This window comes from Dasypus novemcinctus, chromosome 10 (assembly GCF_030445035.2).
Source record: "Dasypus novemcinctus isolate mDasNov1 chromosome 10, mDasNov1.1.hap2, whole genome shotgun sequence".
Classification (NCBI taxonomy): domain Eukaryota; kingdom Metazoa; phylum Chordata; class Mammalia; order Cingulata; family Dasypodidae; genus Dasypus; species Dasypus novemcinctus.
Window position 1 is genome coordinate 30,469,847 of NC_080682.1, and position 17,835 is coordinate 30,487,681.

Sequence of the window (17,835 nt, forward strand, 5' to 3'; positions counted from 1 at the left end):
TACCTAGCTACAGTGGTTAAAACAACATGGTACTGGCATAAAGATAGACATATAGACCATTGGAACTGAACTGATGGCCCAGAAACAGACTATCACATCTTTGGTCTAGTGGTTTTTGACAAGTCTGTCAAACTCAACCACCTGGGGCAGAATAGTCTATTAAATGGTACTGGAAGAACTAGATATCCTTATCCAAAAGAAAGAAAGAAGACCCCTATCTCACACTTTATATTATAATTAACTCAAAATGAATTGAACTTAAATATAAAAGAAGAAACATACCACTCTGTATTAGTCAGCCAAAGGGTTGCTGATGCATTGTACCATAGTATATATTTGGGCCAAAAGCTTATGGTTATATGGTCCTAAAGAGTCCAACTCAAGGTTAACTCCTCACTAATGTCTGTTGCCAAGTGTTGAAGAAAGATGGAAGGTGACATCTACATAGTCTCTCCTTCCTTCTTGCTCTTAAAGTTCCATCAGCTTTGACCGCAAACTATCAGGTAAATGGCCTATCTCTTCTCAGGGCTTCAGGATCAAAACTGGCAAAGTTTTCTCTCTTTCATGTCTATGGAGCTCTTGTGCTTTCTTCTGTGTGTCTTCTTGAATGAGTGTCCATTTATTTATATAACCCACCTAGGGGGCAGGTACTTAAACTAAGTTACATCCTACTGAAGTGGTTGAATCAAAGCCCTAATCTAAATGTAATTTAATCAAGAAATCTCACTTGAATCTAATACAATCAAGTGGGTTCATGACCAGTTTACAGATGTGTTGTCCCTTTTTAGAATTCATGAATAATCTACCACTATTTCCTAGAAGAAAATATTGGAAAACATCTTCATGACCTCATGGTAGGTGGTGGTTTCTTAAGACTTACAATGAAAGCACAAGCTTTCAGTGTAAGCTTAAGAAAGAAAATATTGATAAATGTAATCTCCTCAAATTTAAACACTTTTGTGATTCAAAGGACTTTGTCAAGAAGGTGAAAATGCAACTCATTCAGTGAGAGAAAATATTTGGAAACCACATATCCAATAATGGTTTTGTTTTCCATTCAATATAAAGAGATGATACAACTCAACAATAAAAGAGCAAGCAATCTAATTTTAAAAAAGGGCCAAAGATTTAAATAGACGTTTCTCCAAAGAGGAAATATAACTGGCTAAAATCCATGTGAACAAAAGAAGTTCCATATCACTAGTTATTAGGGAAATTCAAATCAAAATGACAATGTGCTATCATCTCACACTGCATAGAAAGGCCATTGTTCAAAAAAATAGAAAACAATAGATACTGGAGAAGATCTGGAGAAATAGGAACACTCCTTCAATATTGGTGGAATTGTAAAACAGTGCACCATCTGCGGAAGACAGTTTGGCAGTTTCTCAGGAAGTTAAATATAGAATTGCCATATGATCCAGCAATTCCTCTACTAGGAATATATACAGAAGAATTGAAAACTGTGACATGAACACACATCTGCACACCCATGTTCACATCAGCATTATTCACAATTGCCAAAAGAGAGAAACAACCAATTAATGGATAAATGAAAAGGGGTATATGCATGCAATGGAATAGTATGCTTCAATAATAAGGAATGAATTTGGGACACATTTGATAACAATGAAGAATCTTGAAGACATTATGGCTAAGTGAAGTAAGCCAGAAGAAAAGGACAAATATTGCATGGTCTCTTTAATGTAATCTAAATATGAAGAATAAATGCATGGAATTAAAACTTAGAGTATAGTTTTTTTAGGAGATAAGAGGAGGACTGCAGAGGACTACTAATACTTAATGTATCTAGAAGTTATAATTAACTTGACTGAAAAGTGTGGAAATGGATAGAGTTGATGGTAAACCAATATAGTGTTTAGCAGCTGGTTTATAAATGGGAATGTGGCTGGAAATGGAAGTATAAGGATGTAAATGTTAGTTGAAAGAAAACTAGAGAATAACACAGTGAACCTTGAGGTGGATGAGAATTGTGGTTGATGGTACAGAGCAAGATTGTCCTTTTGTGAACTGGCACAGATTTATGACAATATAGCAGGGTAATGGGAACATGGAGAAGCATAGGAAAAATACAATTGGTATGACCTATGGACTGTGATTAACAGTAATGTAATAGTCTTGCATCTATGCCATAGATATACTGTGTTGATAATGGGGGAGGTTATGGAAAAATGTGCCAAATGTACATTATGGATCATGTTTGATGGTCATAGTCTTATGATATTATCTCATAATTTGTAACAAATGTTCCTCCACTGTGTGGTGTGTTGGTGAAAGGGTATTATATGGGAATTCTACATATGTGCATGATTGCTTTGTGAGTTCACAATTCTGTAATAAAAATGTATTTTAAAAATGATATAGGGAGGTTTTGGGGATAAACAATTGTAAGACATGAACTGTATTCAATAGTAATGTTTTGACCATATTCTTTCATAATATGTTTGAAAGGTGTTGGTTGTGAGGCGATGTATGAGACCCCTGTATGATGTTAAGCATGTTTGTTTTTAAAGTTTTTAAAGCTCACAATTTTTGCTATGTACTTATTATTTACGTGTGTTCATGTATGAATGATTTACTTCCATAAAATTTTGAAAATGTAAAAAAATATTCTAGCATAGTAAAACAAACAAAAAAGTAGGGTAATAGGAAAAGTCTTAACTTTTCTTTCCATTATGCTTTATACCACTCTAAAATTTTATGTGTTATAGCTCATGCAGTCTTACAACATCTTTTCAAAACCTAATATTATCACAGTCTCATAGATATTTCAAAAAATGCAGCTAATGCAAATTAAGCAAATTGCCAAGACCCAGAGATAAAAATTTAACATGAGTATTTGAACCATTTCTCCTTGATTGGGAAACCTATTATCATTGCATAAAAACATATTTCATTCCAGGACTGTGGATTCCAAGATTAGCACTGTAAACATAGGCCAATGTGGGGAGATTTTTAAATAACATGTGAGAAGTTTGGATTTTATTGCAATAAAGGTGTCTTCTAGTAAATTTTTGGATAGGAGTGTGACATGATTAATGATGTGCTTTAAGATAGGCCTTGCATTCTTCAAATCCAAATGATAACACCTACAACTACTTAAGCACTTTAAAATATAGTTTTCTATATGAATAACAGTAAAAAGATTGTTTGACCTATACATGGTAATGGTCAATTAGTAAGACTCCAAAAGAAAGTTTAAATCATTTTTAACGTATCTCTAATGATGAGTATTCTGGGTCACAGTATTGGAGACACAATGATTATCACCTTATGTACTTTAATTCTGAATGTGACATTTGAGATCATCCCTTCTGCATAGCAATTTTCATCTACATATTTCTCAGGGTATAAAGGAGAGGATTCAGCAAGGGGGAAATCACAGTGTAAAACATAGAGATTTCCTTGTTCTTGCTCTCATTGCCATCAGGTAGAACTTAAATATAGAAACAGTGTCAAAAAACAAAACTAAAACCATTATGTGAAGGTAAAGATTGAGAGAGCTTTACATTACCCTGCAGATGACTGGGTCCTAAGATTATATGAGTATAAGTACCTAAGAAGTCAAAAGGACAATAAAAACTACGTCAACCACCATTCCTAAATTGACAATAGCTAAGGTACTATCAATGTGTGTATCTTTGCAGATCAGTTTCAAAAGAAGTTTCACATCATATATATTTTGTGATTTATCTGATTAGGGCAACCAAAAAGTAAATTGAGTACCATGAGCAGTAGATGAGTAGAGTGTCAAAATCCACATCTCATTGCACACATCTACAGGTTTATGTTGACCGTGTGGTTCTGGGGCTTGACAATTGCAAATAGGGGATCAAAAGCCATAGACAGGACATAAATATCTCTGTGCAAACCAAACAGTTGACTATGAAGAGTTGGGTCATACAGCTCTTATAGGAAATGTTTTTTTCTCTGCAGCTAAGTCTCAGAAAAACTGTGGAAACATAGCAGATGTGTTTTGTTTGTGTGCTTACATTTTTTTCATATTTCTGCCAAGAAAATTCTGTCATCCTTTGGAGAAAAATGATAATAGATGACTTATAGTTTTGTTGAGTTCTCTCTATGGAATGGAACTTATTCCCTGTCCACTCCTCAAGACTCCCAAGACCTCCAAAACCTTAGCATACCCACACAGACACATTCATCACACAGGCACTCAAAAATATGAACATTGTCTTTGGTTTAAAAAAATACAAACAGTGGTTGGAAAAATACTGCATTAAATCAAATCAATCAGTACTAGGAATAACTAGAATAACTATTCACAGGTAATTTTCTTTGGAATGGACAGAAAGTTTTTCCCTGATATCCCAGAGATTTCCATGTCTCTCAGGGAAAAAGCTATATGTTAAATGCAGAAAAATCATCAAGAGATGACTTAGTGAAATAGGTGAAACAAAAGTTGCTTTTTCTAAGGTTATTCCTGGATCTCACACTGGCTGTGGGACAGGAATACTCAAACAGGAAATCTGTATGAAAACAATGTGATTGTTCTGGTGAGCAAAGACAAGACCTTGAGCAATGAGAAATGGCAGGTAAATGGGAGCCAAAGCAGAGAGTGAGACTGGTTTATGTGATTCATAAGATGTCAGAGTAAGGGAGGTTGGAATAGTAATTCCAACTGATGTAGAAGAAGATAAATTTAAAATTTATTATAGGTTGGATATATTTTCCTCAATTTTATTCCCATTCTGAGAGGCACTTGTGGACACAGCCTAAGTTTTGGTCCTTTCTGAACTCACTGACTTTATTATTAAAGCATGATTGTTAATGCCATAAGGATTGTCCTAGCTATGTGAAAACATTGTATGCAGTCAAATAAAAACAGGATATTGTATTTTTAAATTCACATCAGAAAATTTATTTCATGCTAGGCACATTGCTAGAAAAGAGACATACAAAGGGAAAAAATGAGATATAATCTGCTCAGTCAAAAGGCGATAACCCAGTTCATAAAGAAGAAATGTTAGTGTAGGGTATTGAATAGCTTGAACTAGAATCAATGAACAGATCTATTGACATATAAGAATGGGGAAGAAAAAGGAATTGATTCTTGTCTGTTGATAGGTCTACAAAATCCTCCTGAATAAGATAATAAAGGAAGAATGTGAAGTATATGGAAGACATGGAAATGCAAGTATTGGGAGATGGGGCATCTAAGCAGAGAAGGTATGGAAAAAATTGCATAGATAAGATAGATTGTGTAAGTTTGATGTTATTGATGAATTCCAAAAAGAATTATTGGATTATGTTTGTAAACTGATCTCCTTTGGACATATGAGATTATATTGGATTTATAGGTTTACTTTATTAAGTAATTATGTAAACCTTTTGTGCCAGTAGGGCATTGAGTTCCCACCCTTTGATGGGTGGGGCCTCACAGATAAAAGGCATGGCAAAGGACAGAGTTGAGGGTTCTTAATGTTGGAGTTTTGATGTTGAGTTTGCTGCTGAAACCTTAAGCTGGAGCCCTGGGAAGTAAACTCACAGAGGAAACAGAAGCAAGCCCCAGGAAGAGAGAAAACCTGAGCTCAGGAAAAAGTAGCCTGAGGTAGGGAGGAACCCAGGAAGCCTGAACTCTCACAGATGTTGGCAGTCATCTTGCTCCAACACATGGAAACAGACTTTTTTAAGGGAAGTAACTTATGCCTTATGGCCTGGTATATGTAAGCTCCTACCCCAAATAAATACTCTTTATAAAAAACAAACAATTTTGGTATTTTGCATCAGCATCCCTTTGGCTGACTAATACAGAATTTGGTACTGAGGAGTGGGAAAGTGTTTTGCAATTAACCAAAATGCTAGAATTGTTTTGTAAATGGGTAAGGGGTATTTTTTGGAGGAACTATGAAATGCTTGATGGAAAATACCTAGGTCACTTTGAAGAGACTGTGGATAACAATATGGATGCTAAAGAGACTTTTTATGATGCCTTAAAAGCAAATGATGAAACTACTATTGGAAACTGCAAGAAAGGTTATCTGTGTTTTAAAATTGCAGAGGACTTATCAAAATTAGCTTCTGGTGTTTTATGGAAGGCAGAATTTGAAAATGGCAAGTCTGGGCACTTAGCTAAAGAAATTTCCAGAGTAAACCCAGAGAATGAGGCTTAGCTTCTGCTTGCTTAGCTTCTGCTTGCAGCTTATAGCAAAATGCTAGATGAGAGAGATATGCTGAGAACTGAACTAACTGTCAGGAACAAAGAAAACAGAAACTGATTTTGGAAATTCCATGCCTCTGGAAATCAAGCTCCCAGATGAAAGTGTCCCATTGGAGGACTTGACTAAACTTGTAACTTATAGATAAGGATTGAAGATACAGTTATGTCAGAAAGACTTGTGGAAAGTCTTACTGTCTAATGACTTGGACTCCTGCTTCCTGCATGCCAAACCAACAGACTTTTTGAGAGAGCTGTATGAACAAAACCACTGTGAGCCTGAAATAAAAGGGACATGGAAAGGAGAGGTTGAAGGGGAAATGACTTCAAGAGGAAAGCCATGGAAGCTGAGATCTGGAATTAGGACATCACCTTGGGCCAAGAGAAGAAACCCCAACCATGTTTAGAGAGAGGGTGAGTTTGCCCCAGCAGTTGAAGAGGGTGAATGTTCCTGTCTGATATTCTGGTGGAATTTTGCTGCCCCAGGGTATAGGGAGGGTGGAGCATTCCCCCCAAGGATTAGGGTGGTTAGAACAGCACCCGACAGGTCTGAGAGGAGTGGACATGATCCCCCAAAGTTAGGGAAGGCCAGGTGGTCAACTCATTGCTCTGAGAGGGTTGAGCCTCTATGACAAAGGTTAGGGGGAACGTTGTCTTCATGTTACTGTATGAAGGGGGTTAAGACTCTAACCCAAAGTTTGGATAAGTTGTGGCAGTCACCCCAACACTCTTGGAGGGAGAGGTCTGGAGCTTAGTTGACACCCAGATGCTTGGTGACCCAAAAGTGAGAACAGTGTCATTGAATTTGTCTTCTTGGGTCTCCTTGGGGCGATATGGGGACTCACCCTTTCCACCACACCCCAGTCTATGACAACCAGCATGTTACACCTCTGTTGGTTTATGATGACCATGTAGCACAGGGGTTTGACAATGGCAACATAGTGGTCAAAAGCCATGAATACCAAGAGGAATATTTCTACAAGCAAATGGGAAATGAAGAGGCGGGTCATACATTTACTATAAGAAATGTGTTTTTTTCTCTGAAGCTAAATCTCTGATTAGCCAGGGAACCACAGTGGAGGTATAGAAGAGGCCCAAGAGGGATAGGTGGCAGAGAAAGTAGTACATTGGTTGAGCAATTAGCGGGCTGCAGGTAGTAGTGAATAAGATGATGAAGTTACCCATTAATACTGCTACGTAACAGAGCAGGAACAAGAAACAAAACAGTAGCTCTATTTGCTTATTCTCCCATAGACCCAAGAAGACAAATTCAGTGACACTGTTCTCATTTTCCATCAGGTTAAGGTGCATCCAGCATTCACAATATTGGCTTAATTAAAAAATGATTCAAAAGATAATATTAAAGATTTAATAACATTTTTAAACTTTGGAATAGATTTATGAATTGAATGATAAATGTATATCACAGCACATAGATTTCAGGATTAATCTTTTAAACCCTTTTTAGATTAAAGGCAACATTATAATGCTAATTGGTTTTAAATGAGCGTGAGTGTAATTTACTCCTGGCATTTTTATAAATATATTACATGTATTTAATCCCCATATCAACCCAAAGCTTAAGTACATACTCATATTATACTTATTTTATATATGGGGTAATCAAGTCATAAGAGGTTTCATTAGTTACACCGATATAATTATTAATTACATTAAGATGTTAAATAGCAGACCTAAAATATGAGGCCATATCTGATGACAGATTACACGTTTCACAACTATGCTCTATTATCCACAACCAAATGGAGTTCCAATTGTTTTTTATCTCTGTAAATGGAAACAGGGCTTTATTTCTGCCAATAACTAGCTATATAATTGTTGTTGTTGACTTACAAAACTTATTTTTTTTTCAATGTTACATTCAAAAAATATAAGAGGTTCCCTTGTACCCCCCCACCCTCCTCATCCCACTTCTCCCATGTCAACAACCTCTTTCATCATCATGGGACATTCCTTGGCTACACCCTCCACTTCTCTATGAGACATGGAGTTTCTAAAATTCTTAATCTTAAACTAGTATTCTGCATATCCACTGAAACTAAATATTTATTCTTGGATAAAAATAAAATCAAGAGTTGTTAATCATAACAGAGAAATAGTCTGATTAGGTGCTGTTTGTTTCAATGCATCTTTTTGGCATATTTGTTTGAGGTCCATTCAGGACATGAAAAGGCAGGAAATAGGGAACCAGAGGCAGCTATTTCTGGTTACCTGATTATAGGAAACATAATGTTATATACCACTTCACCTTTCTCCTAATTAGGATGTCACAGTTTAGTGACTGCTTTTAACACTTTAAAACACTTTAGAGCCTCATGTTTTCTCTTGCCATTTTGAAGGAATTAATGACATTAATGAATGACCTGATTATTGAAATATGAATTTAGAAGAGCACAGACATTCAGATGTAGTATATTGAAACCATTTATATTGAAACCATCACCTTTACATCTAAGGAAATGTCTTATGCAAATAACAGCATGCCCAAAAGACTTTTACCTTTGATGAATTTGTTGTTATTGCTGTTTTATAATGGCATCAGTGAGGGCACAATATGATGTAGTATGAGCATCAACAAGGAAAGCAGTCTTGAATTTCCTGTTAATTCCTATATTGGTAGCACTGGGTAATTCATTTTCCCTGAGCCTCCTTAAGTGCCAAACAGAACAGATGATACTAGATTCATTTAACATATGCCGGGAGAAAAGGAAATTAAATTCATATAAAGACTAGTACATACAGGGTTTATGATTCTAACTTATTTCAGCCCTCAAAACAATTCTCAGTATGTTTTAGAGAGGAATAAACTGTTGTGTAACAAAATGGGTATTACCATTTTCATCAGTTAATTGGTTTTATCTCTTACAGGTTTTTTCTGCCACAGGTGACAGTGATGAATGAAGAACTCATAAAGTAAATACATGAGATCTGGTAAAAGTTTAGTTTGAGTTCAAATTAAAATTTAACAGATTACTTCTTTATAAATTAAGAGTATCAAAACCTATTCTCTGTGTATGTGGAGAATCTGATAAATTAAAGAACATAAAGAGAGCTAAAGATACATTTTCATCAAAGCTGTAGAACAAAACTGTAGAAAACCTAGAGGACTAAAATTACAGAAACTTCAAATCTGACTTTAGAATGTTTCCCTAACATGGTGCAGCCTCGGCATCTCCTAACATTTTGATCAAGTCCTGCTCTACTTAAGATGATTGACTACCAGTTTGGAAAACACAAACAATAAAGAAAAATACCTTTCAAAGCAGAATACATAGAGTCTTTACTAGGAATCCTTGAAATATTTAACTCATGTTGAAATACTATCCAGATACATCCCCAAATCATTTCTCTCCTGATGTTCTAATCCTCAACTTTCCCTATGTTCTTACAAATCTATTGTCTCCTCCATGGGAGCATATGAACACATACATACACATGTGTATAAGCACACATGCATAGATACACATGATTTTTGGAGAGAACAATTTTGGGTTCACCTTTTCAGATACTTTACAGTTAAAGAATACTTCCAAAAGTTCTTCCTTCTTTAAAATACAAATCCCTGGAGAAAGATTCTTTGAAGAATTGTTGAAATGACGTGATGGTTATATTTTGAAAGAAAGAGAAAAACATTGAAGTATGACTCTTTAAAAGTGGAATTTATGCCTAATGCCATGAATGTATTTGATAATGTAAAATCCAATCAAGGACAATTTTATCTTTTTTTTTTCAATTTCTATATGTATTTATCATCTATTTAAAAATAATAATATTTCTCAAAGTGAAAATTATGGGTTTAATTATTAGATGGATTTAGAGTAAAAAGTTTAAATACCTTATATACACTAAGACTGATTGATACTCAAAGTGAAAATTATGGGTTTAATTATTAGATGGATTTAGAGTAAAAAGTTTAAATACCTTATGTACACTAAGATTGATTGATACTAGCACTTAATATTTGAGCAAATATGCTGCAATTTGTAAGGTATATTATCCCTGTTTTGAAAACAATGAAACTAAAGCACAAGGTTAAATAAATACTAAGATAATTCTACATACAAACCACAATTGTATGATTCTGAAGCTCATGCATTTTTTTCACTATGCTTAAATTTCTTTTCACAATTACAACCTTACAAATATTAATTAGACTTTGATTTACCACCCAGATTTTCCTGAATGATTTCTTTTGAAAATGAAATAAGATAGAATGATTCAGAAAAAAAACTAAAGTTTTTAATTAAGAAAACATTTTATATAAAACAAATAGCTTTTTGAAACTCCAAAATTTTTAATCCCAAATATTTGTATATGCACAATATTTATACTAACTCTTGTGCTCTCTTCGTTCATGAGAATTTATATTTCTAAGAATATCAAGTGAGATCTCCAGGTTCCATCTCTTTGCTTTTCTATGAAATTTCTAAGAAAGTAGCACATATATGTGGAAAGCTTCTGACAGGTCCACGAATCTAACATCCAATAGAACCTTTTAGGAAAACATTGTTGGAAACTCCTTGAGTTGAAAGGCACACACACAAATAAAGACTAATGGGAATATCTCTCACGGGCATTTTGCCACAGCCAATTCATGTGTATTATAACTGCAAAAATAAAGACAATATTATTGGAGCAATCATAGAGATGAGTTTAAAACTTTTATTTCTTTTACATTATCTTCAATATTATCATATGAAAGATTCAAGATTGCTATAATATAATATAGTCCTGGTGAAATATTGTGGGTTACTTTTTCCCCATCTATCTTCTCTCCTAGAACAAGCTCCTCACACACAGAAGCCACTGATATGTACCAAGGTACATTCTACATAACTACATACTTACTAAGTATTCAACCAGGTCAATACACTGAATATCAGAAGAGCTTTAAGAATTTCCCCATCAACATAGAGTTTTTGCCATTATGATGCATATTTGTAAATAGTCTCTAACATTTCATATATTTATAAATAGTCTCTAATATTTCATTCATACCTTTGAAGCCATAAATACTGTTTTTTGTTTGCTTTTAAAACCAATAATTTTGTATTACTAGGTACTGAGATGAGTCAATCATAACCCTTAGTTCATAGCAGACAATTCTCATGGGTTCGTTCAAGCTGTTTGTTCTCTGTGACTTTATTTTACTTTTTTTTCCCCTTTTCATTCCACATTTCCACTCTTTCTCACCTCTCGTGGGCACCAAAATACACTATTTAACAAATGCTATGCCTCAACTGTTACTTGACCCATGTTACTACACACTACTTGGCTTTCTTACAGTTGTGCACATGTATTAAGAATGATCTCCTATAATATACTCATTGAAGTACTCCATTTACCTCTGCCTTCTTTTGTTATAAAATATTAACTAATTGGAGTATGAAATAATATAAATTTTAATATATGAAGCAATTTTGGATAAAGTTAAATGAAGAAACATGAAAATTTACAGTGGAAGAGTTAACACACTCTTATCATTTATTGATAAATAAAGCAGGCAATAATTTGGTAAGGATATAAAAGAAAGAAAAATACAATTAAGCAGTATTTATAGGCATATTTTAGATATATACAAAATTACATATCCAGCAATTAAATAATATGTGTTCTCTTCATGTTTAGAAAGAGGATTTAAAAATTAAGTGTTGATTATGTCATGAAAATAGCTGCAATAAATTTTAAAGTGAGATTAAACAGAACTCTGAGCAAAATGAATTTAAGGTAGAAGTTAACCACCTTAATTTACAATTATATATGTATGTATACACACAGATATAAAATCTCTGGAAATTTAAATCTTACCACAATAAATATTTAAGATATTGAGAAATAAACCATAGGTGGAAAGTTTTTAAAATATTCTTAATTGAATGATAATGAAACAGTTTCCACCCCAATATATAAAGTGTTTGCAAGTCTTCACTCCCATTCTCACAATAAGAAAAAAGGTTGAAAACTGAAAACCAACAATTCTTCTTACATCTATCAAACAATTGATTTCAGAGAGCAACATGATGCCCTATTTCAGTTGTTGGAAGCTATATGCCAGATATGGGTTGGATTTTATAACAGGGATTTATTAGGTTGAAAGCATACAGTTCTGAGACTGTAAAATAGTCTAAATCAAGGTATCAGGTGACACTACTTCCCTGAAGACTGGTTGCCTGAAATGCTGGACTCCTCTGTTAAATGGGAAGGCACCTGGTGATACTTCCCTACTCTTCTGGGTCTTGTTGCTTTCAGCTTCCTGGCTTCCATGGCTTCCTCTATGAACCCTTATGGCTCTCTTCTGTCTCTACAGGTCCATATTCATCCTGTTAATAAAAGACTCCAGTAAGATGAGTAAGACACATGCTGGGTCACACCCTACTAAAGTAATCTAATTAAAAGGTCTCACCTAAAATAGGTTCGCACCACAAGACTGGATTAACTCTTAGGACATGACCTTTTTATGTAAAAGTCTCAAACTACCACATCCCCCCACTCCAAAGTAGAGAAGACAGATACAGAAAATCACAACTTACCTGGAACAGAAATTACTATTGGAACCAGAACCAAGAGGGAATGTTTAAAGGATAATTGACAAATTACTGTGGACAGGCTATGAGTTAGCTTAATAGATAAAAATTTCTAGAGGCCCATTCTTAAGGAATCCCTACATTTTCATGAGTTTTACTTCTAGTAGTCTCACTAAATTATTACTGGGAATTTCAGATAAATATCCTTTCAAGTTTCTGGCAGGTGAGGAGACATATAAGCATTTGGAAATAAACCCAGAGCAGTCTGGCTTATGTTTTTGACGTATACTTATAAACAAAGGGAAGCAATTTTACCAGACTCTAACCTACATAGTTTTTTTCCAGAACTTAACCAACTTGTGGGAAGGTATATAGCCAACTTCATCACCACTATTCTTTCTATATCAACTAAGGGGTGGCAAAAAGTCTCAAAAGCACTTGTGCAAGTTATAGCCCAAGAACATAGATTCACTAAAAGGGTAAGAGCTAATGATTGGAACACAGATTGCTTATCCTTCCCCTACAAGATTACAATAGAAAATAATTGCAGGACTCAGACTCTATTTAAGAAAGAGTGTCTAAGGAAACCCAAAGAAAAAGAGACAAAAACAAGGATACCACAGGAAATGATATGTTCTGACACCTACAGCCACTGCCTAATTCCTAAAAAGGCAAGCATAAAACTTCAAAATAATAGCCTATTTAACTCAATTATTTTCCCTGATACAATGTGCCAGGCTCTCAAAAAATTGTGAGTCATGGAAAGGGCCAAAAAAAGACAGCCTGAGACAGATAGCAAGCATCAGAAACAGTTTCAGGTATGGGATATTTTTTAGTTATTGGAATGATGTTTAAAAGTAAGTATTATTAGTATGCCAAGTGTATCAATTAAAAATGTGGGCAACCTGTAAGACCAGTTGGCTTAATGTAAGAAGAGAAATGTAGACTAATAAGGAATCAAGAAGAATTATTAGAAATCAAAAACAATGAAACAAAATGAAGAACATCTTTGATCAACACATCAGTACCCTAGAAATGGATTATAATAGATTTAGTGAACATAAAGCTATGTCAGTAGAAAAACATCCAAGACTGAAAAGCAAAGAGAAGGAATAATGGAATCATTGGAAAAGAATATCTAAAAACTGTGGGACAATTTAAAAAAGGTTTATCATATTTGTAATGGGAATACTCAGAAAATAATCATAGAAAGGAACAAAAATATTTGAAAAAATTAATGTCTTAAAATTTTCTACAATATTATAGGCACCAAACCACAAATCTAGAATGTTTAGAAAACAACAAGCAGAACAAATTTCAAAAGTCTACACCTAGACATATCATAATTAAATTGCAAAAAATCAATGACAATGAAAAAATTCTTTAAAGAAGCCATGTGAAAAAAAAATTTACCTATGGAGGAACATGGTTAAGAATTATATTGGACTTCTCTTGAAACCCATGTATGCAAGAATAGATTAGCATGAAATATTCAGTGTGCTAAAATAGAAATTTGTATCCAAGGAAATTATCTGTTAAAAGTGAAGGACAACTTAAAATTTTCTCAAGTCCCCCAAAATTGAGAGATTTTGTTGCCAGTAGAACTGATGTCTAAGTAATGTAAAAAGTAGCTCTTTTAAGAGCATGAAAATTATACAGGTCAAAATGTAACCAGCATAAGGAAAGGAATAACATTTGAAAAGGACAAAAATGAAGGTAAATAATGTTACTCAAAATAATACAGCAAAAATATATTGTATGATTATAGTTTATGAATAAGTGAAATGAGCATTAGCAATGCTATAAGGTCAGAGGGGAAGAAATGAGAATACTGTATTATAAAGTCTCTGCATTACTTATGAAATGGTTTATTGTTCTTTGATAATGGACTGAGAATAACAGTAAAAGTATAATACAAAGTCTAAGCCAACCACTAAGAGAATAAAAAGAAAAAGCATTGTAATTGTGAGTCTAACAAAGGAGGTTAAATATTTTACTGAAACCAAAGAATGCATTAAAATGAGAGGAAAACAAGACAAACAAAATAGCTTAAGGAATAAAAATAAATTACAAATATTGGAGATAATACAATTATATCAATAATTAATTTAATGTGTATGTTCTAAATGCACTGCAAAAGACAGACACTATCACAGTGTATAAAAGCAGCATCATAAATAAGACAACAGATCCAATTATAAAGAAATTCCCCTTAAATATAAAATCATATATATTTAAACAATAGAGGTGAAGAGAGAATACAATAAAGCTGTTAAAGCTATACTAATATCAGATGAAGCAATTTTTCAAACAAGGAAATTATAGGGATAATGAAAGCAATTAAATAATAAAAAGTCAATTCTTCTGTCATAACTTCCCTTAGTGTGTGTGCTTAAAAATGTCTCAAAACATGAGACAAAAACTGTTAAAATATCAATGAAAAATAGATGCATCCACTAGTATAGTTGAACACTTCCATGCCCCTCTATAAGCAATTGACAGACCATAAGGCAGAAAATCATTAAAGATATATTTGAACTGATCAGCATTATCAGTCAACTGGATCTAACATGTACAGAATACTTCATCCAAATGGAGCAGAATACACATTCGACCTAAAGCTCACATGGAACAGCTACCAAAATAATTCACACATGTGCCATAAAACACACCTCAACCAATTTTAAAGAACAGCAATCATGCAAAGTCTACTCTCAGACCACAATGGAATCAAACTAGTAGTTATAGCAGAATGAAAACTGGAAAATCCCAAAATGTTTGGATATTAAATGCACATCTAAATAACCCTAAAAAAGAAGTCTAAAGAGAAATTTAAAAATATTTTGAACTAAATTAAAATGTACATTTAACTTATCAAAATTTATCAGATAGAAAAGATAGTATATGGAAGGACATTTATAAAATTGAATGCATATATTAGAAAAGTAGTGAGATCTGAAATCAATTATCTAGAATTCTCATTGATGAAGATGACAATGTAAGATGCTCAAGGGTTCCATTTTCCCATAGAATCTTTGAACAACTAGCTAAAACTTCCAGAGCCATTTTCCTTATACCTCCAGAAAGCAGTGAAAGAGTTGCAGTAACACAGTGAGTCCCAAATCAACAAAACACAACTTTAAAGTGATAAGAGAAGGTTGTGGCACCCTGGCTGGCCTCTTCTCCATCCCCTTCCCAACATAGTGTGATGCTGTCCTGCACTTTCAAAGTGAGTCCCTGGCATGACCTGTTTCACAGTAAGAAAGGCAATCCCTATGTGGCTACTGGGATGCCTCTAAGTCAGTGGAAATCTATTGGATGGCAATGTGAAGGACCGTACCAGGACACTCATCTCTGGGTCCCCTTTCTAGAACTTGCCCTGAAGGTGGGAGCAGCTTGTGGATATCTAAAGCAGTTTAAGAAACAATTATATTGAGACAATCTGTGGCAAACATACAATTAAGTATCCCAGAGAGGTGATGGCCTATTCCACAAGGAGTAAAGGGAGCATTTGGATCCTTATAAATGGTTAAATTCCTGAGTCTGCAGCACATGCCCAGGACAAAATGCATGTTCAGAAAAGATCCAGAGAACCCTGTGCTTTTGCTTCTGTTTGATCTCAGTAGGAGGGCCAAACCATGAAGGAGAGAACCAGCCAAAACTGAGAAATGAGTTTTTTGGTTTTTGTTTTGTTTTGCTTTGCTTTTGATAGTTACTGGCACTAAAGGAAATATCTAACATATCTTTAACTGGATACAAACTTAATAAGGAGACAGATAATGAAATAAATCCCAGATTTAACATATTAAAATTTAACATGTACAGATTTTTTTTAAAAATTACAAGGCAAAGAAATAGGAAATGATGGTCTATACAAAGGAATAAAACATCAGAAATCATTTTAAAGGAAAGCAGACTTTAGATCTGCCAGTCAAAGACTTAAAAAGCAAACTTTGAATATGATCAAGAGCTAAATGAAAACACACAGCTTTCCCTGCTGCCACGGAGCTACGCGGAGGCGGAGGCTCGGGCGATTTCAAGATTCGACTCCACCCGGTTACCCATCGCCATGGCCGAGGAAGGCATTGTTGCTGGAGGTGTAATGGAAGTCAACACTGCATTACAAGAGGTGCTAAAAACTGCCCTCATCCACGATGGCCTAGCACGTGGGATCCACGAAGCTGCCAAAGCCTTAGAAAAGCGCCAAGCCCATCTTTGTGTGCCTTCCTTTAACTGTGATGAACCCATGTGTGTCAAACTGGTGGAGGCCCTTTGTGCTGAGCACCAAATCAACCTAATTAAAGTTGACAACAACAAGAAACTGGGCGAATGGACAACAAGAAAGTGGGCGAATGGGTAGGACCCTGTAAAATCGACAGAAAGGGCAAACCCCGTAAAGTAGTTGGCTGCAGTTGTGTGGTTGTTAAGGACTATGGCAAAGAATCTCAGGCCAAGGATGTCATCGAAGAATATTTTAAATGCAAGAAATGAACAAATAAAAAAAAAAAAAAAACTTTGCTCTCAAAAAAAAAATACATAGAAAGAATTAAATTATAGGAAGAAAATGAAAAATGAAGAAAATGAGTATCTCAATAAACAGATATTCTAAGATGGAATCAAATAAAAATTCTCTAGTTTAGAACCACAGTTATGAAACAAAATATTCCCTAGCATATTTCTTCAGCAGATTGGAGTGGGCAGGAAAAAAAATTCACTGAAATCAGAGGTAAAACAATTAAAATAATCCACAGTGATAAATGATATAATAATAATAATAGGGTGGATTGGGGGAAATACTTTGGATAGTAGTAATATTTTGGAAATGCTCTTTGATCATTAGTTTAAATGTTTAACAACAATGCAAGGTATTGGTGGAAGGGTGAAGTATGAGAGTCTTGTATGATGTTATATTTGTTTGTTTTTTATGTTCACAACTATTATTATACACTTCTTGTTAATGTATGTTTATATAAGTGATATATTTCAATGTTTTTTTTTTAATGGAAACAAAATAATTCAGGTTGAGGAACAGAAAGAATAAGGAATGAAAAAAAAACTCAACAGAAACTGGGAGATGAGTAGGACACAATCGAG

General features: G+C 34.3%; 1 pseudogene; it reads left to right on the forward strand.

Moving 5' to 3' along the window:
* The first annotated feature begins 16,800 nt into the window (after positions 1-16,800).
* Positions 16,801-17,240, forward strand: LOC101436617 (small ribosomal subunit protein eS12-like; annotated as a pseudogene).
* The last annotated feature ends 595 nt before the right edge of the window (positions 17,241-17,835 follow it).